Below are 18078 nucleotides of genomic sequence, written 5' to 3'. Positions count from 1 at the left end.
CGGGATACAACATGCACTAAATTATAATGATATCAAGACAGATTGGAGACTGGGGCCCTCCATCTGGTCTGGCTCCAATGACAACAAGTCAGCGGGGGTGGGCTTCCTCTGTCGTGGGAGAAATATTACTATAAATGCTGTCACAGAAATAGTACCAGGCAGAGTGGTTTTAGTGCATTTTAAATTTAATGGTTTTACCCTACGTGTAATGAATATTTATGCTCCCCCTGATAAGCAAGAGAGAATTAATTTATTTGGGATATTGCCATTGTACTGTACTGGGTCATCTCCCCTGGTCGTAGGGGGTGATTTTAATTGTCTTTGTGCTAGTGAACAACGAGCAGGGGGTGACCCTTTACGCAAATTGGATAAGTCATGTCATCTATTGAAAGATTTTATAACTGATTTTAAATTATGCGATGCGTGGAGGTCACTCCTGCCGACGGACCCTGGTTATACGTGGTCCGGAAGAGGGGTGTCCTCCAGGATCGATTTTATTTTCCTATCAGATGATTTTAACCCTGTAAAATGTGTTTTAACATCAAATATATTTTCTGACCATAAGGGCTTGGAGGTGCATCTAGAATACCGGGATGAACAGAGGGTCAACAGGGGCCTCTGGCGTCTAAGTACTTACCTGCTGGAGGACCCTCTGATTCGACAAGACTTTGGTAAAGCCTATCAAGCCTGGCGGCGACAAAAACCTTCTGATGCCCCTATGGTAACCTGGTGGGAAAATTTGAAAAAAAAAGTCAGAATGTTTTTTATAAAAGCAGGGAGACGTAAAGCTAGAGAGAAAAAAAGATGTTTTAGTGATCTTAACACCAAACTGCAAACACTTTTTAAATTCAAAGAGCTAGGGGTGGAGGTGGGAGATGATATTGCTAGCCTAAAAACTGAAATTCAGAACTGCATAGACACAAAGGGGAAAGAGATTATTTTTAACTCTAGAGTGCAGCACTTGGAGGAGGGGGAGAAGTGCTCTCGCTTCTTCTTCAAAAAAGTCATGGATAAAAGAGAAGTGATCACAAATCTAGAGGGTGAAACATCTATGCAGGGAATGTTGAATGCTACTTTTAACTTTTATAAGCATCTTTTTAGTAAAAAGTGTATAGATGAGTCCTTTTTATCTGATGCTCTTAATGATCTCGATTTTAAGTTAAATTTTACAGACCAGGAGTTTTTAGAACGCGATATTGTTTTAGAGGAATTATTTTATGTTTTTAAAAGTTTCTCTAAGGGTAAAGCACCTGGGTGTGACGGACTACCTGTAGAATTTTACCTTACTTTTTGGGACATTTTAAAAGAGGACCTTTTTATGCTTTTTAAAGAAGTTTTTATTTGTGAACAGTTGCCATTTTCGTGGAGGAGAGGAGTGGTGTCTTTGATATATAAAAAAGGTGACCGCAGTACTCTAGCGAATTGGAGACCCATAACTCTCCTAAATGTTGATTACAAGGTACTTGCTAAGGTGGTTGCAGACCGGCTCAGGAGTGTCATTGCCAAACTAATCCAGCCTGAGCAGGTTTGTAGTGTACCAGGCAGAAGTATTTCAGAGGTTTTAAACGTATTAAGGGATGTAATTTGGTATTCCAGAGACCGGGGTCAAAATGTAGCTCTTTTAGCCCTAGATTTTGAAAAAGCTTTCGATAGAGTCTCTCATAGATTTCTTTTTAGAGTTTTAAAAAGAATGGGTATCCCTAATATGCTTTTAAATTGTATTAAGATTTTATATAAAAATTGTTTTAGTCAAATTTCTCTTAATGGCTTTTTAACAGATGGAGTTCCCCTTGAGTCCGGAGTGAAGCAGGGATGCCCCTTGTCGCCCATCCTGTTCATCTGCGCCATGGAGCCCCTGCTGAGCGCAATAAGGAAAGACAAAGTGATTAGAGGGGTTCCTGTTCCAGGCGGAGGTGGCAGTGATGTGAGAGTCTTTGGCTACATGGATGACGTGACAGTTGTGTGCGTGGACCCTGCTTCCCTCCGGAGGGCGGTGTTGCGCATTGAATTTTTTTCCCAGGCATCCGGGTTTAAACTTAATTTAAATAAATCTGAATGTCTGACTTTGGGATCCTGGGACACCGCCCAACTCCCGCAGCTCACTATAAAACGAGACAATGTAAAAATTCTTGGAGTTGTTTTTAACGAGGAGAATGTGGGAACTCAAAGCTGGGAGAATGTCATAGAAAAAATGTCAAAGAAAATATCATTTTGGGGTTTGAGGTCCCTAACAATGGAGGGGAAAATTTTAATTATAAAATCAGTGTTGTTACCCCTCATACTGTATATAGCTATGGTGTACCCCCCCTCTGATGTTTTAATTAAAAAAATGACTAGGATGATCTTTATGTTTTTATGGAACTCCAAAATGGAAAAATTAAGGCGAGAAATAATGAGGAAGAATAAAATGAACGGCGGAAGGGATGTCCCCGATTTACATATTTATTTGTATTTAAATTATTTCTGCTTTTGTTTCAAACATTTTAATGGTAATAGTGCGCTAAGTTATTTTTTAAAATATACTTGTGGGATGATTTTTAAAAGATGGTTTAAGTTGTCGTTGAATTCCCCTGTTTTACTATGCCCCCCCAAACACCAAGCAATCTTAGAAAAGACTGTTCGATTTTATAGCCTTGGTGATTTTAATATGGACATTTTTAAAGACCGCAAGAAGCTTTTATCTTTTCTGAGGAGGAATGAAGATGTGACCCCCATAGTAAATTTCTCAGAAGAGAGATCGAAGCAAGTTTGGAAGAATGTCTTCGGGAAATTCTTAGCAAATGGACATAAGGACATCGCATGGATGGTGGTCCACCAGTGCCTCCCCACCAGAGAATTTCAACACAGGAGAGGCCTGGTGGCCAGAGCCAAATGCCCCAGAGACTCATGTGTTAATGACGAAACCACCTTGCACCTTATGTGGAATTGCCCATTTGCACAGGAACTTTGGCACAAAGTTGGGATTCTTTTAAAATGGACTTGCGGTTTAAGAGATTTTAACCATGAATATGTTTTATATGGCCTTTTTAAATGTCCGACCCCTCTACAGTATTGTATATGTTGGTGTATGATTAACTGTTTTAAAGACGCCCTTTGGAAGGCACGCAATATTTTACTTTTTAAACGTGATGCTATTTCTGTGAAGGATTGTCTTAAAATTGCTTTTAGCCAGATGTATATTTATTACTTGAGGGATGTCAAATGTATTGGGAGGAGGGATGCTAATCGTATATGGGGTTTTTATGGGTGGAATTCTGTGTTTTAATAATGTACTGTTTGTGTTGTTGTTTTTGATTGTAAACCATCTTTTACGCACTTAATAAATTATGTTGAAACCTGATCTGTTCTTATCAGTTTAATATCTGATACGTCCCCTATCTGGGGACCATATATTAAATGGATTTTTAGAACAGGGAGATGGAAAAAGAGCTTGCTCTGTCCACTCCACGCATTGACCTGGTATTGCAGTATCTCCAGGACCGGTGCACCCCTTCTTTAATGCAGTTTCTAAAATCAGAAAGAATTGAATTCAATGTTTTTTGTTCATTTTGCTTGTTTGTCGGATTTTGGGATGGACTCTTTGGCTTTGCTTTTCTTCTCCTCATTGGATTTTTCATGTTCAAAGTTGCAGAAGCCAGATTACAAGCTCATTTTGGTTCAACTTCAGCAACTGTGCATTGCATTGCCATGTAATGTGATGCAATGCTATCTTTCTAGCTCTCCCTTTTTACTTCCTTTTGGATAAACAGACATATTAGGCAAGCATTTTGGAGCTTTCACCTAAATAACTACAGGTGGTGAGATAAGCTGCACAATATAATTGACCTTTCAGTATATTGTTGCACACACACCATCTATTTAGCAAATGCCCTTGTTATCAACAGCAGCCTTTTAAACTCACCTGAGCTAACAGGTATGTGCGCTGGTTACTCTGCTGCGCTTAAAATTTCTTTTTTGGTTTGCTACAATGCCTTTTCTGAAACGTTGTCTCCTTCTGCTGGAACACTGACTTCTTTCATTTAATGCCTGCAGACTATAAAAGAGAACCCAACCCAAAAAGTTTGGTTGATTAGTCTGTGGCATTCTGTTAAACTGTTGCTTATGGCGGTCTCTGTGAGCTTCTCAGCGACATTCAGCCAGCCAGGTATCCTGCCTGCAGTAGATGGAATGTGGCAATGGAACGCTGGCTGCGCGTGTCATAATAGGCTCTGAGCCTTTATATACCTGTGCACAGCAGCAGCCACCTTCAGTCTGCTGCTGGACAGCCAGCAGCAGCAGCAGCAGGAGAGGTATGTAATCAGGAGCCCTCCTGCTAAGGGTAGACAGCTGCTCGTTCCACCCCACCCCCCGCCTTAATTGGTTCTCCTCCCTTCCAACGGTGTTGAGGCGGGTGGGAACAGCAGGGGGTGAAGGTGCTGTGTTTAAAGAGGTGGAGTTATGCAGATCTAAAACGCGTGGATTGCAGCAGCAGCAAGCCGAAAAGTGCCGGCATGTAAGGGATCTAGAGGTTGACAACATGTCTTCTTAACGGGAGTCCAGGAGCTCATCTCCACAAATGGACTTTTCAGGATCCTTGGGTGGCTCCGTAGTTTGAAACCAATTCTGGTTATCGCTTCTCGGCCTTTTGGCTAAGATCAAGTGTAGTATCTGTTCTTATCAGTTTAATATCTGATACGTCCCCTATCTGGGGACCATATATTAAATGGATTTTTAGAACAGGGAGATGGAAAAAGAGCTTGCTCTGTCCACTCCACGCATTGACCTGGTATTGCAGTATCTCCAGGACCGGTGCACCCCTTCTTTAATGCAGTTTCTAAAATCAGAAAGAATTGAATTCAATGTTTTTTGTTCATTTTGCTTGTTTGTCGGATTTTGGGATGGACTCTTTGGCTTTGCTTTTCTTCTCCTCATTGGATTTTTCATGTTCAAAGTTGCAGAAGCCAGATTACAAGCTCATTTTGGTTCAACTTCAGCAACTGTGCATTGCATTGCCATGTAATGTGATGCAATGCTATCTTTCTAGCTCTCCCTTTTTACTTCCTTTTGGATAAACAGACATATTAGGCAAGCATTTTGGAGCTTTCACCTAAATAACTACAGGTGGTGAGATAAGCTGCACAATATAATTGACCTTTCAGTATATTGTTGCACACACACCATCTATTTAGCAAATGCCCTTGTTATCAACAGCAGCCTTTTAAACTCACCTGAGCTAACAGGTATGTGCGCTGGTTACTCTGCTGCGCTTAAAATTTCTTTTTTGGTTTGCTACAATGCCTTTTCTGAAACGTTGTCTCCTTCTGCTGGAACACTGACTTCTTTCATTTAATGCCTGCAGACTATAAAAGAGAACCCAACCCAAAAAGTTTGGTTGATTAGTCTGTGGCATTCTGTTAAACTGTTGCTTATGGCGGTCTCTGTGAGCTTCTCAGCGACATTCAGCCAGCCAGGTATCCTGCCTGCAGTAGATGGAATGTGGCAATGGAACGCTGGCTGCGCGTGTCATAATAGGCTCTGAGCCTTTATATACCTGTGCACAGCAGCAGCCACCTTCAGTCTGCTGCTGGACAGCCAGCAGCAGCAGCAGCAGGAGAGGTATGTAATCAGGAGCCCTCCTGCTAAGGGTAGACAGCTGCTCGTTCCACCCCACCCCCCGCCTTAATTGGTTCTCCTCCCTTCCAACGGTGTTAAGGCGGGTGGGAACAGCAGGGGGTGAAGGTGCTGTGTTTAAAGAGGTGGAGTTATGCAGATCTAAAACGCGTGGATTGCAGCAGCAGCAAGCCGAAAAGTGCAGGCATGTAAGGGATCTAGAGGTTGACAACATGTCTTCTTAACGGGAGTCCAGGAGCTCATCTCCACAAATGGACTTTTCAGGATCCTTGGGTGGCTCCGTAGTTTGAAACAAATTCTGGTTATCGCTTCTCGGCCTTTTGGCTAAGATCAAGTGTAGTATCTGTTCTTATCAGTTTAATATCTGATACGTCCCCTATCTGGGGACCATATATTAAATGGATTTTTAGAACAGGGAGATGGAAAAAGAGCTTGCTCTGTCCACTCCACGCATTGACCTGGTATTGCAGTATCTCCAGGACCGGTGCACCCCTTCTTTAATGCAGTTTCTAAAATCAGAAAGAATTGAATTCAATGTTTTTTGTTCATTTTGCTTGTTTGTTGGATTTTGGGATGGACTCTTTGGCTTTGCTTTTCTTCTCCTCATTGGATTTTTCATGTTCAAAGTTGCAGAAGCCAGATTACAAGCTCATTTTGGTTCAACTTCAGCAACTGTGCATTGCATTGCCATGTAATGTGATGCAATGCTATCTTTCTAGCTCTCCCTTTTTACTTCCTTTTGGATAAACAGACATATTAGGCAAGCATTTTGGAGCTTTCACCTAAATAACTACAGGTGGTGAGATAAGCTGCACAATATAATTGACCTTTCAGTATATTGTTGCACACACACCATCTATTTAGCAAATGCCCTTGTTATCAACAGCAGCCTTTTAAACTCACCTGAGCTAACAGGTATGTGCGCTGGTTACTCTGCTGCGCTTAAAATTTCTTTTTTGGTTTGCTACAATGCCTTTTCTGAAACGTTGTCTCCTTCTGCTGGAACACTGACTTCTTTCATTTAATGCCTGCAGACTATAAAAGAGAACCCAACCCAAAAAGTTTGGTTGATTAGTCTGTGGCATTCTGTTAAACTGTTGCTTATGGCGGTCTCTGTGAGCTTCTCAGCGACATTCAGCCAGCCAGGTATCCTGCCTGCAGTAGATGGAATGTGGCAATGGAACGCTGGCTGCGCGTGTCATAATAGGCTCTGAGCCTTTATATACCTGTGCACAGCAGCAGCCACCTTCAGTCTGCTGCTGGACAGCCAGCAGCAGCAGCAGCAGGAGAGGTATGCAATCAGGAGCCCTGCTGATAAGGGTAGACAGCTGCTCGTTCCACCCCACCCCCCGCCTTAATTGGTTCTCCTCCCTTCCAACGGTGTTGAGGCGGGTGGGAACAGCAGGGGGTGAAGGTGCTGTGTTTAAAGAGGTGGAGTTATGCAGATCTAAAACGCCTGGATTGCAGCAGCAGCAAGCCGAAAAGTGCAGGCATGTAAGGGATCTAGAGGTTGACAACATGTCTTCTTAACGGGAGTCCAGGAGCTCATCTCCACAAATGGACTTTTCAGGATCCTTGGGTGGCTCCGTAGTTTGAAACCAATTCTGGTTATCGCTTCTCGGCCTTTTGGCTAAGATCAAGTGTAGTATCTGTTCTTATCAGTTTAATATCTGATACGTCCCCTATCTGGGGACCATATATTAAATGGATTTTTAGAACATGGAGATGGAAAAAGAGCTTGCTCTGTCCACTCCACGCATTGACCTGGTATTGCAGTATCTCCAGGACCGGTGCACCCCTTCTTTAATGCAGTTTCTAAAATCAGAAAGAATTGAATTCAATGTTTTTTGTTCATTTTGCTTGTTTGTCGGATTTTGGGATGGACTCTTTGGCTTTGCTTTTCTTCTCCTCATTGGATTTTTCATGTTCAAAGTTGCAGAAGCCAGATTACAAGCTCATTTTGGTTCAACTTCAGCAACTGTGCATTGCATTGCCATGTAATGTGATGCAATGCTATCTTTCTAGCTCTCCCTTTTTACTTCCTTTTGGATAAACAGACATATTAGGCAAGCATTTTGGAGCTTTCACCTAAATAACTACAGGTGGTGAGATAAGCTGCACAATATAATTGACCTTTCAGTATATTGTTGCACACACACCATCTATTTAGCAAATGCCCTTGTTATCAACAGCAGCCTTTTAAACTCACCTGAGCTAACAGGTATGTGCGCTGGTTACTCTGCTGCGCTTAAAATTTCTTTTTTGGTTTGCTACAATGCCTTTTCTGAAACGTTGTCTCCTTCTGCTGGAACACTGACTTCTTTCATTTAATGCCTGCAGACTATAAAAGAGAACCCAACCCAAAAAGTTTGGTTGATTAGTCTGTGGCATTCTGTTAAACTGTTGCTTATGGCGGTCTCTGTGAGCTTCTCAGCGACATTCAGCCAGCCAGGTATCCTGCCTGCAGTAGATGGAATGTGGCAATGGAACGCTGGCTGCGCGTGTCATAATAGGCTCTGAGCCTTTATATACCTGTGCACAGCAGCAGCCACCTTCAGTCTGCTGCTGGACAGCCAGCAGCAGCAGCAGCAGGAGAGGTATGTAATCAGGAGCCCTCCTGCTAAGGGTAGACAGCTGCTCGTTCCACCCCACCCCCCGCCTTAATTGGTTCTCCTCCCTTCCAACGGTGTTGAGGCGGGTGGGAACAGCAGGGGGTGAAGGTGCTGTGTTTAAAGAGGTGGAGTTATGCAGATCTAAAACGCGTGGATTGCAGCAGCAGCAAGCCGAAAAGTACAGGCATGTAAGGGATCTAGAGGTTGACAACATGTCTTCTTAACGGGAGTCCAGGAGCTCATCTCCACAAATGGACTTTTCAGGATCCTTGGGTGGCTCCGTAGTTTGAAACCAATTCTGGTTATCGCTTCTCGGCCTTTTGGCTAAGATCAAGTGTAGTATCTGTTCTTATCAGTTTAATATCTGATACGTCCCCTATCTGGGGACCATATATTAAATGGATTTTTAGAACAGGGAGATGGAAAAAGAGCTTGCTCTGTCCACTCCACGCATTGACCTGGTATTGCAGTATCTCCAGGACCGGTGCACCCCTTCTTTAATGCAGTTTCTAAAATCAGAAAGAATTGAATTCAATGTTTTTTGTTCATTTTGCTTGTTTGTCGGATTTTGGGATGGACTCTTTGGCTTTGCTTTTCTTCTCCTCATTGGATTTTTCATGTTCAAAGTTGCAGAAGCCAGATTACAAGCTCATTTTGGTTCAACTTCAGCAACTGTGCATTGCATTGCCATGTAATGTGATGCAATGCTATCTTTCTAGCTCTCCCTTTTTACTTCCTTTTGGATAAACAGACATATTAGGCAAGCATTTTGGAGCTTTCACCTAAATAACTACAGGTGGTGAGATAAGCTGCACAATATAATTGACCTTTCAGTATATTGTTGCACACACACCATCTATTTAGCAAATGCCCTTGTTATCAACAGCAGCCTTTTAAACTCACCTGAGCTAACAGGTATGTGCGCTGGTTACTCTGCTGCGCTTAAAATTTCTTTTTTGGTTTGCTACAATGCCTTTTCTGAAACGTTGTCTCCTTCTGCTGGAACACTGACTTCTTTCATTTAATGCCTGCAGACTATAAAAGAGAACCCAACCCAAAAAGTTTGGTTGATTAGTCTGTGGCATTCTGTTAAACTGTTGCTTATGGCGGTCTCTGTGAGCTTCTCAGCGACATTCAGCCAGCCAGGTATCCTGCCTGCAGTAGATGGAATGTGGCAATGGAACGCTGGCTGCGCGTGTCATAATAGGCTCTGAGCCTTTATATACCTGTGCACAGCAGCAGCCACCTTCAGTCTGCTGCTGGACAGCCAGCAGCAGCAGCAGCAGGAGAGGTATGTAATCAGGAGCCCTCCTGCTAAGGGTAGACAGCTGCTCGTTCCACCCCACCCCCCGCCTTAATTGGTTCTCCTCCCTTCCAACGGTGTTGAGGCGGGTGGGAACAGCAGGGGGTGAAGGTGCTGTGTTTAAAGAGGTGGAGTTATGCAGATCTAAAACGCGTGGATTGCAGCAGCAGCAAGCCGAAAAGTGCAGGCATGTAAGGGATCTAGAGGTTGACAACATGTCTTCTTAACGGGAGTCCAGGAGCTCATCTCCACAAATGGACGTTTCAGGATCCTTGGGTGGCTCCGTAGTTTGAAACCAATTCTGGTTATCGCTTCTCGGCCTTTTGGCTAAGATCAAGTGTAGTATCTGTTCTTATCAGTTTAATATCTGATACGTCCCCTATCTGGGGACCATATATTAAATGGATTTTTAGAACAGGGAGATGGAAAAAGAGCTTGCTCTGTCCACTCCACGCATTGACCTGGTATTGCAGTATCTCCAGGACCGGTGCACCCCTTCTTTAATGCAGTTTCTAAAATCAGAAAGAATTGAATTCAATGTTTTTTGTTCATTTTGCTTGTTTGTCGGATTTTGGGATGGACTCTTTGGCTTTGCTTTTCTTCTCCTCATTGGATTTTTCATGTTCAAAGTTGCAGAAGCCAGATTACAAGCTCATTTTGGTTCAACTTCAGCAACTGTGCATTGCATTGCCATGTAATGTGATGCAATGCTATCTTTCTAGCTCTCCCTTTTTACTTCCTTTTGGATAAACAGACATATTAGGCAAGCATTTTGGAGCTTTCACCTAAATAACTACAGGTGGTGAGATAAGCTGCACAATATAATTGACCTTTCAGTATATTGTTGCACACACACCATCTATTTAGCAAATGCCCTTGTTATCAACAGCAGCCTTTTAAACTCACCTGAGCTAACAGGTATGTGCGCTGGTTACTCTGCTGCGCTTAAAATTTCTTTTTTGGTTTGCTACAATGCCTTTTCTGAAACGTTGTCTCCTTCTGCTGGAACACTGACTTCTTTCATTTAATGCCTGCAGACTATAAAAGAGAACCCAACCCAAAAAGTTTGGTTGATTAGTCTGTGGCATTCTGTTAAACTGTTGCTTATGGCGGTCTCTGTGAGCTTCTCAGCGACATTCAGCCAGCCAGGTATCCTGCCTGCAGTAGATGGAATGTGGCAATGGAACGCTGGCTGCGCGTGTCATAATAGGCTCTGAGCCTTTATATACCTGTGCACAGCAGCAGCCACCTTCAGTCTGCTGCTGGACAGCCAGCAGCAGCAGCAGCAGGAGAGGTATGTAATCAGGAGCCCTCCTGCTAAGGGTAGACAGCTGCTCGTTCCACCCCACCCCCCGCCTTAATTGGTTCTCCTCCCTTCCAACGGTGTTGAGGCGGGTGGGAACAGCAGGGGGTGAAGGTGCTGTGTTTAAAGAGGTGGAGTTATGCAGATCTAAAACGCGTGGATTGCAGCAGCAGCAAGCCGAAAAGTGCAGGCATGTAAGGGATCTAGAGGTTGACAACATGTCTTCTTAACGGGAGTCCAGGAGCTCATCTCCACAAATGGACTTTTCAGGATCCTTGGGTGGCTCCGTAGTTTGAAACCAATTCTGGTTATCGCTTCTCGGCCTTTTGGCTAAGATCAAGTGTAGTATCTGTTCTTATCAGTTTAATATCTGATACGTCCCCTATCTGGGGACCATATATTAAATGGATTTTTAGAACAGGGAGATGGAAAAAGAGCTTGCTCTGTCCACTCCACGCATTGACCTGGTATTGCAGTATCTCCAGGACCGGTGCACCCCTTCTTTAATGCAGTTTCTAAAATCAGAAAGAATTGAATTCAATGTTTTTTGTTCATTTTGCTTGTTTGTCGGATTTTGGGATGGACTCTTTGGCTTTGCTTTTCTTCTCCTCATTGGATTTTTCATGTTCAAAGTTGCAGAAGCCAGATTACAAGCTCATTTTGGTTCAACTTCAGCAACTGTGCATTGCATTGCCATGTAATGTGATGCAATGCTATCTTTCTAGCTCTCCCTTTTTACTTCCTTTTGGATAAACAGACATATTAGGCAAGCATTTTGGAGCTTTCACCTAAATAACTACAGGTGGTGAGATAAGCTGCACAATATAATTGACCTTTCAGTATATTGTTGCACACACACCATCTATTTAGCAAATGCCCTTGTTATCAACAGCAGCCTTTTAAACTCACCTGAGCTAACAGGTATGTGCGCTGGTTACTCTGCTGCGCTTAAAATTTCTTTTTTGGTTTGCTACAATGCCTTTTCTGAAACGTTGTCTCCTTCTGCTGGAACACTGACTTCTTTCATTTAATGCCTGCAGACTATAAAAGAGAACCCAACCCAAAAAGTTTGGTTGATTAGTCTGTGGCATTCTGTTAAACTGTTGCTTATGGCGGTCTCTGTGAGCTTCTCAGCGACATTCAGCCAGCCAGGTATCCTGCCTGCAGTAGATGGAATGTGGCAATGGAACGCTGGCTGCGCGTGTCATAATAGGCTCTGAGCCTTTATATACCTGTGCACAGCAGCAGCCACCTTCAGTCTGCTGCTGGACAACCAGCAGCAGCAGCAGCAGGAGAGGTATGTAATCAGGAGCCCTCCTGCTAAGGGTAGACAGCTGCTCGTTCCACCCCACCCCCCGCCTTAATTGGTTCTCCTCCCTTCCAACGGTGTTGAGGCGGGTGGGAACAGCAGGGGGTGAAGGTGCTGTGTTTAAAGAGGTGGAGTTATGCAGATCTAAAACGCGTGGATTGCAGCAGCAGCAAGCCGAAAAGTGCAGGCATGTAAGGGATCTAGAGGTTGACAACATGTCTTCTTAACGGGAGTCCAGGAGCTCATCTCCACAAATGGACTTTTCAGGATCCTTGGGTGGCTCCGTAGTTTGAAACCAATTCTGGTTATCGCTTCTCGGCCTTTTGGCTAAGATCAAGTGTAGTATCTGTTCTTATCAGTTTAATATCTGATACGTCCCCTATCTGGGGACCATATATTAAATGGATTTTTAGAACAGGGAGATGGAAAAAGAGCTTGCTCTGTCCACTCCACGCATTGACCTGGTATTGCAGTATCTCCAGGACCGGTGCACCCCTTCTTTAATGCAGTTTCTAAAATCAGAAAGAATTGAATTCAATGTTTTTTGTTCATTTTGCTTGTTTGTCGGATTTTGGGATGGACTCTTTGGCTTTGCTTTTCTTCTCCTCATTGGATTTTTCATGTTCAAAGTTGCAGAAGCCAGATTACAAGCTCATTTTGGTTCAACTTCAGCAACTGTGCATTGCATTGCCATGTAATGTGATGCAATGCTATCTTTCTAGCTCTCCCTTTTTACTTCCTTTTGGATAAACAGACATATTAGGCAAGCATTTTGGAGCTTTCACCTAAATAACTACAGGTGGTGAGATAAGCTGCACAATATAATTGACCTTTCAGTATATTGTTGCACACACACCATCTATTTAGCAAATGCCCTTGTTATCAACAGCAGCCTTTTAAACTCACCTGAGCTAACAGGTATGTGCGCTGGTTACTCTGCTGCGCTTAAAATTTCTTTTTTGGTTTGCTACAATGCCTTTTCTGAAACGTTGTCTCCTTCTGCTGGAACACTGACTTCTTTCATTTAATGCCTGCAGACTATAAAAGAGAACCCAACCCAAAAAGTTTGGTTGATTAGTCTGTGGCATTCTGTTAAACTGTTGCTTATGGCGGTCTCTGTGAGCTTCTCAGCGACATTCAGCCAGCCAGGTATCCTGCCTGCAGTAGATGGAATGTGGCAATGGAACGCTGGCTGCGCGTGTCATAATAGGCTCTGAGCCTTTATATACCTGTGCACAGCAGCAGCCACCTTCAGTCTGCTGCTGGACAGCCAGCAGCAGCAGCAGCAGGAGAGGTATGTAATCAGGAGCCCTCCTGCTAAGGGTAGACAGCTGCTCGTTCCACCCCACCCCCCGCCTTAATTGGTTCTCCTCCCTTCCAACGGTGTTGAGGCGGGTGGGAACAGCAGGGGGTGAAGGTGCTGTGTTTAAAGAGGTGGAGTTATGCAGATCTAAAACGCGTGGATTGCAGCAGCAGCAAGCCGAAAAGTGCAGGCATGTAAGGGATCTAGAGGTTGACAACATGTCTTCTTAACGGGAGTCCAGGAGCTCATCTCCACAAATGGACTTTTCAGGATCCTTGGGTGGCTCCGTAGTTTGAAACCAATTCTGGTTATCGCTTCTCGGCCTTTTGGCTAAGATCAAGTGTAGTATCTGTTCTTATCAGTTTAATATCTGATACGTCCCCTATCTGGGGACCATATATTAAATGGATTTTTAGAACAGGGAGATGGAAAAAGAGCTTGCTCTGTCCACTCCACGCATTGACCTGGTATTGCAGTATCTCCAGGACCGGTGCACCCCTTCTTTAATGCAGTTTCTAAAATCAGAAAGAATTGAATTCAATGTTTTTTGTTCATTTTGCTTGTTTGTCGGATTTTGGGATGGACTCTTTGGCTTTGCTTTTCTTCTCCTCATTGGATTTTTCATGTTCAAAGTTGCAGAAGCCAGATTACAAGCTCATTTTGGTTCAACTTCAGCAACTGTGCATTGCATTGCCATGTAATGTGATGCAATGCTATCTTTCTAGCTCTCCCTTTTTACTTCCTTTTGGATAAACAGACATATTAGGCAAGCATTTTGGAGCTTTCACCTAAATAACTACAGGTGGTGAGATAAGCTGCACAATATAATTGACCTTTCAGTATATTGTTGCACACACACCATCTATTTAGCAAATCCCCTTGTTATCAACAGCAGCCTTTTAAACTCACCTGAGCTAACAGGTATGTGCGCTGGTTACTCTGCTGCGCTTAAAATTTCTTTTTTGGTTTGCTACAATGCCTTTTCTGAAACGTTGTCTCCTTCTGCTGGAACACTGACTTCTTTCATTTAATGCCTGCAGACTATAAAAGAGAACCCAACCCAAAAAGTTTGGTTGATTAGTCTGTGGCATTCTGTTAAACTGTTGCTTATGGCGGTCTCTGTGAGCTTCTCAGCGACATTCAGCCAGCCAGGTATCCTGCCTGCAGTAGATGGAATGTGGCAATGGAACGCTGGCTGCGCGTGTCATAATAGGCTCTGAGCCTTTATATACCTGTGCACAGCAGCAGCCACCTTCAGTCTGCTGCTGGACAGCCAGCAGCAGCAGCAGCAGGAGAGGTATGTAATCAGGAGCCCTCCTGCTAAGGGTAGACAGCTGCTCGTTCCACCCCACCCCCCGCCTTAATTGGTTCTCCTCCCTTCCAACGGTGTTGAGGCGGGTGGGAACAGCAGGGGGTGAAGGTGCTGTGTTTAAAGAGGTGGAGTTATGCAGATCTAAAACGCGTGGATTGCAGCAGCAGCAAGCCGAAAAGTGCAGGCATGTAAGGGATCTAGAGGTTGACAACATGTCTTCTTAACGGGAGTCCAGGAGCTCATCTCCACAAATGGACTTTTCAGGATCCTTGGGTGGCTCCGTAGTTTGAAACCAATTCTGGTTATCGCTTCTCGGCCTTTTGGCTAAGATCAAGTGTAGTATCTGTTCTTATCAGTTTAATATCTGATACGTCCCCTATCTGGGGACCATATATTAAATGGATTTTTAGAACAGGGAGATGGAAAAAGAGCTTGCTCTGTCCACTCCACGCATTGACCTGGTATTGCAGTATCTCCAGGACCGGTGCACCCCTTCTTTAATGCAGTTTCTAAAATCAGAAAGAATTGAATTCAATGTTTTTTGTTCATTTTGCTTGTTTGTCGGATTTTGGGATGGACTCTTTGGCTTTGCTTTTCTTCTCCTCATTGGATTTTTCATGTTCAAAGTTGCAGAAGCCAGATTACAAGCTCATTTTGGTTCAACTTCAGCAACTGTGCATTGCATTGCCATGGAATGTGATGCAATGCTATCTTTCTAGCTCTCCCTTTTTACTTCCTTTTGGATAAACAGACATATTAGGCAAGCATTTTGGAGCTTTCACCTAAATAACTACAGGTGGTGAGATAAGCTGCACAATATAATTGACCTTTCAGTATATTGTTGCACACACACCATCTATTTAGCAAATGCCCTTGTTATCAACAGCAGCCTTTTAAACTCACCTGAGCTAACAGGTATGTGCGCTGGTTACTCTGCTGCGCTTAAAATTTCTTTTTTGGTTTGCTACAATGCCTTTTCTGAAACGTTGTCTCCTTCTGCTGGAACACTGACTTCTTTCATTTAATGCCTGCAGACTATAAAAGAGAACCCAACCCAAAAAGTTTGGTTGATTAGTCTGTGGCATTCTGTTAAACTGTTGCTTATGGCGGTCTCTGTGAGCTTCTCAGCGACATTCAGCCAGCCAGGTATCCTGCCTGCAGTAGATGGAATGTGGCAATGGAACGCTGGCTGCGCGTGTCATAATAGGCTCTGAGCCTTTATATACCTGTGCACAGCAGCAGCCACCTTCAGTCTGCTGCTGGACAGCCAGCAGCAGCAGCAGGAGAGGTATGTAATCAGGAGCCCTCCTGCTAAGGGTAGACAGCTGCTCGTTCCACCCCACCCCCCGCCTTAATTGGTTCTCCTCCCTTCCAACGGTGTTGAGGCGGGTGGGAACAGCAGGGGGTGAAGGTGCTGTGTTTAAAGAGGTGGAGTTATGCAGATCTAAAACGCGTGGATTGCAGCAGCAGCAAGCCGAAAAGTGCAGGCATGTAAGGGATCTAGAGGTTGACAACATGTCTTCTTAACGGGAGTCCAGGAGCTCATCTCCACAAATGGACTTTTCAGGATCCTTGGGTGGCTCCGTAGTTTGAAACCAATTCTGGTTATCGCTTCTCGGCCTTTTGGCTAAGATCAAGTGTAGTATCTGTTCTTATCAGTTTAATATCTGATACGTCCCCTATCTGGGGACCATATATTAAATGGATTTTTAGAACAGGGAGATGGAAAAAGAGCTTGCTCTGTCCACTCCACGCATTGACCTGGTATTGCAGTATCTCCAGGACCGGTGCACCCCTTCTTTAATGCAGTTTCTAAAATCAGAAAGAATTGAATTCAATGTTTTTTGTTCATTTTGCTTGTTTGTCGGATTTTGGGATGGACTCTTTGGCTTTGCTTTTCTTCTCCTCATTGGATTTTTCATGTTCAAAGTTGCAGAAGCCAGATTACAAGCTCATTTTGGTTCAACTTCAGCAACTGTGCATTGCATTGCCATGTAATGTGATGCAATGCTATCTTTCTAGCTCTCCCTTTTTACTTCCTTTTGGATAAACAGACATATTAGGCAAGCATTTTGGAGCTTTCACCTAAATAACTACAGGTGGTGAGATAAGCTGCACAATATAATTGACCTTTCAGTATATTGTTGCACACACACCATCTATTTAGCAAATGCCCTTGTTATCAACAGCAGCCTTTTAAACTCACCTGAGCTAACAGGTATGTGCGCTGGTTACTCTGCTGCGCTTAAAATTTCTTTTTTGGTTTGCTACAATGCCTTTTCTGAAACGTTGTCTCCTTCTGCTGGAACACTGACTTCTTTCATTTAATGCCTGCAGACTATAAAAGAGAACCCAACCCAAAAAGTTTGGTTGATTAGTCTGTGGCATTCTGTTAAACTGTTGCTTATGGCGGTCTCTGTGAGCTTCTCAGCGACATTCAGTCAGCCAGGTATCCTGCCTGCAGTAGATGGAATGTGGCAATGGAACGCTGGCTGCGCGTGTCATAATAGGCTCTGAGCCTTTATATACCTGTGCACAGCAGCAGCCACCTTCAGTCTGCTGCTGGACAGCCAGCAGCAGCAGCAGCAGGAGAGGTATGTAATCAGGAGCCCTCCTGCTAAGGGTAGACAGCTGCTCGTTCCACCCCACCCCCCGCCTTAATTGGTTCTCCTCCCTTCCAACGGTGTTGAGGCGGGTGGGAACAGCAGGGGGTGAAGGTGCTGTGTTTAAAGAGGTGGAGTTATGCAGATCTAAAACGCGTGGATTGCAGCAGCAGCAAGCCGAAAAGTGCAGGCATGTAAGGGATCTAGAGGTTGACAACATGTCTTCTTAACGGGAGTCCAGGAGCTCATCTCCACAAATGGACTTTTCAGGATCCTTGGGTGGCTCCGTAGTTTGAAACCAATTCTGGTTATCGCTTCTCGGCCTTTTGGCTAAGATCAAGTGTAGTATCTGTTCTTATCAGTTTAATATCTGATACGTCCCCTATCTGGGGACCATATATTAAATGGATTTTTAGAACAGGGAGATGGAAAAAGAGCTTGCTCTGTCCACTCCACGCATTGACCTGGTATTGCAGTATCTCCAGGACCGGTGCACCCCTTCTTTAATGCAGTTTCTAAAATCAGAAAGAATTGAATTCAATGTTTTTTGTTCATTTTGCTTGTTTGTCGGATTTTGGGATGGACTCTTTGGCTTTGCTTTTCTTCTCCTCATTGGATTTTTCATGTTCAAAGTTGCAGAAGCCAGATTACAAGCTCATTTTGGTTCAACTTCAGCAACTGTGCATTGCATTGCCATGTAATGTGATGCAATGCTATCTTTCT

At 43.8% G+C, this 18078-nt stretch overlaps 12 non-coding genes across 12 annotated transcripts; all 12 read left to right on the top strand.

Moving 5' to 3' along the window:
• Positions 1–3303: 3303 nt before the first annotated feature.
• Positions 3304–3493, top strand: LOC141150486 (U2 spliceosomal RNA). The gene has a single exon (XR_012246676.1). It is a non-coding gene; the product is annotated as a U2 spliceosomal RNA (small nuclear RNA).
• A 1115-nt stretch (positions 3494–4608) lies between these two features.
• On the top strand, positions 4609–4799 carry LOC141275298 (U2 spliceosomal RNA). Its single transcript, XR_012323546.1, has one exon. It is a non-coding gene; the product is annotated as a U2 spliceosomal RNA (small nuclear RNA).
• A 1115-nt stretch (positions 4800–5914) lies between these two features.
• On the top strand, positions 5915–6105 carry LOC141275286 (U2 spliceosomal RNA). The gene has a single exon (XR_012323535.1). It is a non-coding gene; the product is annotated as a U2 spliceosomal RNA (small nuclear RNA).
• A 1115-nt stretch (positions 6106–7220) lies between these two features.
• On the top strand, positions 7221–7411 carry LOC141274377 (U2 spliceosomal RNA). The gene has a single exon (XR_012322656.1). It is a non-coding gene; the product is annotated as a U2 spliceosomal RNA (small nuclear RNA).
• A 1115-nt stretch (positions 7412–8526) lies between these two features.
• On the top strand, positions 8527–8717 carry LOC141275274 (U2 spliceosomal RNA). The gene has a single exon (XR_012323522.1). It is a non-coding gene; the product is annotated as a U2 spliceosomal RNA (small nuclear RNA).
• Positions 8718–9832: 1115 nt separating this feature from the next.
• On the top strand, positions 9833–10023 carry LOC141275262 (U2 spliceosomal RNA). The gene has a single exon (XR_012323511.1). It is a non-coding gene; the product is annotated as a U2 spliceosomal RNA (small nuclear RNA).
• Positions 10024–11138: 1115 nt separating this feature from the next.
• On the top strand, positions 11139–11329 carry LOC141275251 (U2 spliceosomal RNA). The gene has a single exon (XR_012323499.1). It is a non-coding gene; the product is annotated as a U2 spliceosomal RNA (small nuclear RNA).
• A 1115-nt stretch (positions 11330–12444) lies between these two features.
• On the top strand, positions 12445–12635 carry LOC141275240 (U2 spliceosomal RNA). The gene has a single exon (XR_012323488.1). It is a non-coding gene; the product is annotated as a U2 spliceosomal RNA (small nuclear RNA).
• A 1115-nt stretch (positions 12636–13750) lies between these two features.
• Positions 13751–13941, top strand: LOC141275228 (U2 spliceosomal RNA). The gene has a single exon (XR_012323477.1). It is a non-coding gene; the product is annotated as a U2 spliceosomal RNA (small nuclear RNA).
• Positions 13942–15056: 1115 nt separating this feature from the next.
• On the top strand, positions 15057–15247 carry LOC141275217 (U2 spliceosomal RNA). The gene has a single exon (XR_012323466.1). It is a non-coding gene; the product is annotated as a U2 spliceosomal RNA (small nuclear RNA).
• A 1112-nt stretch (positions 15248–16359) lies between these two features.
• On the top strand, positions 16360–16550 carry LOC141275206 (U2 spliceosomal RNA). The gene has a single exon (XR_012323455.1). It is a non-coding gene; the product is annotated as a U2 spliceosomal RNA (small nuclear RNA).
• A 1115-nt stretch (positions 16551–17665) lies between these two features.
• LOC141275194 (U2 spliceosomal RNA) lies at positions 17666–17856 on the top strand. The gene has a single exon (XR_012323444.1). It is a non-coding gene; the product is annotated as a U2 spliceosomal RNA (small nuclear RNA).
• The last annotated feature ends 222 nt before the right edge of the window (positions 17857–18078 follow it).

This window comes from Phyllobates terribilis, unplaced genomic scaffold (assembly GCF_046119375.1).
Source record: "Phyllobates terribilis strain yellow unplaced genomic scaffold, ASM4611937v1 Scaffold_5__5_contigs__length_657084704, whole genome shotgun sequence".
Classification (NCBI taxonomy): Eukaryota; Metazoa; Chordata; class Amphibia; order Anura; family Dendrobatidae; genus Phyllobates; species Phyllobates terribilis.
Note: the sequence above shows the minus strand (reverse complement) of the source record. Positions and strands in the feature narration are given on the sequence as shown.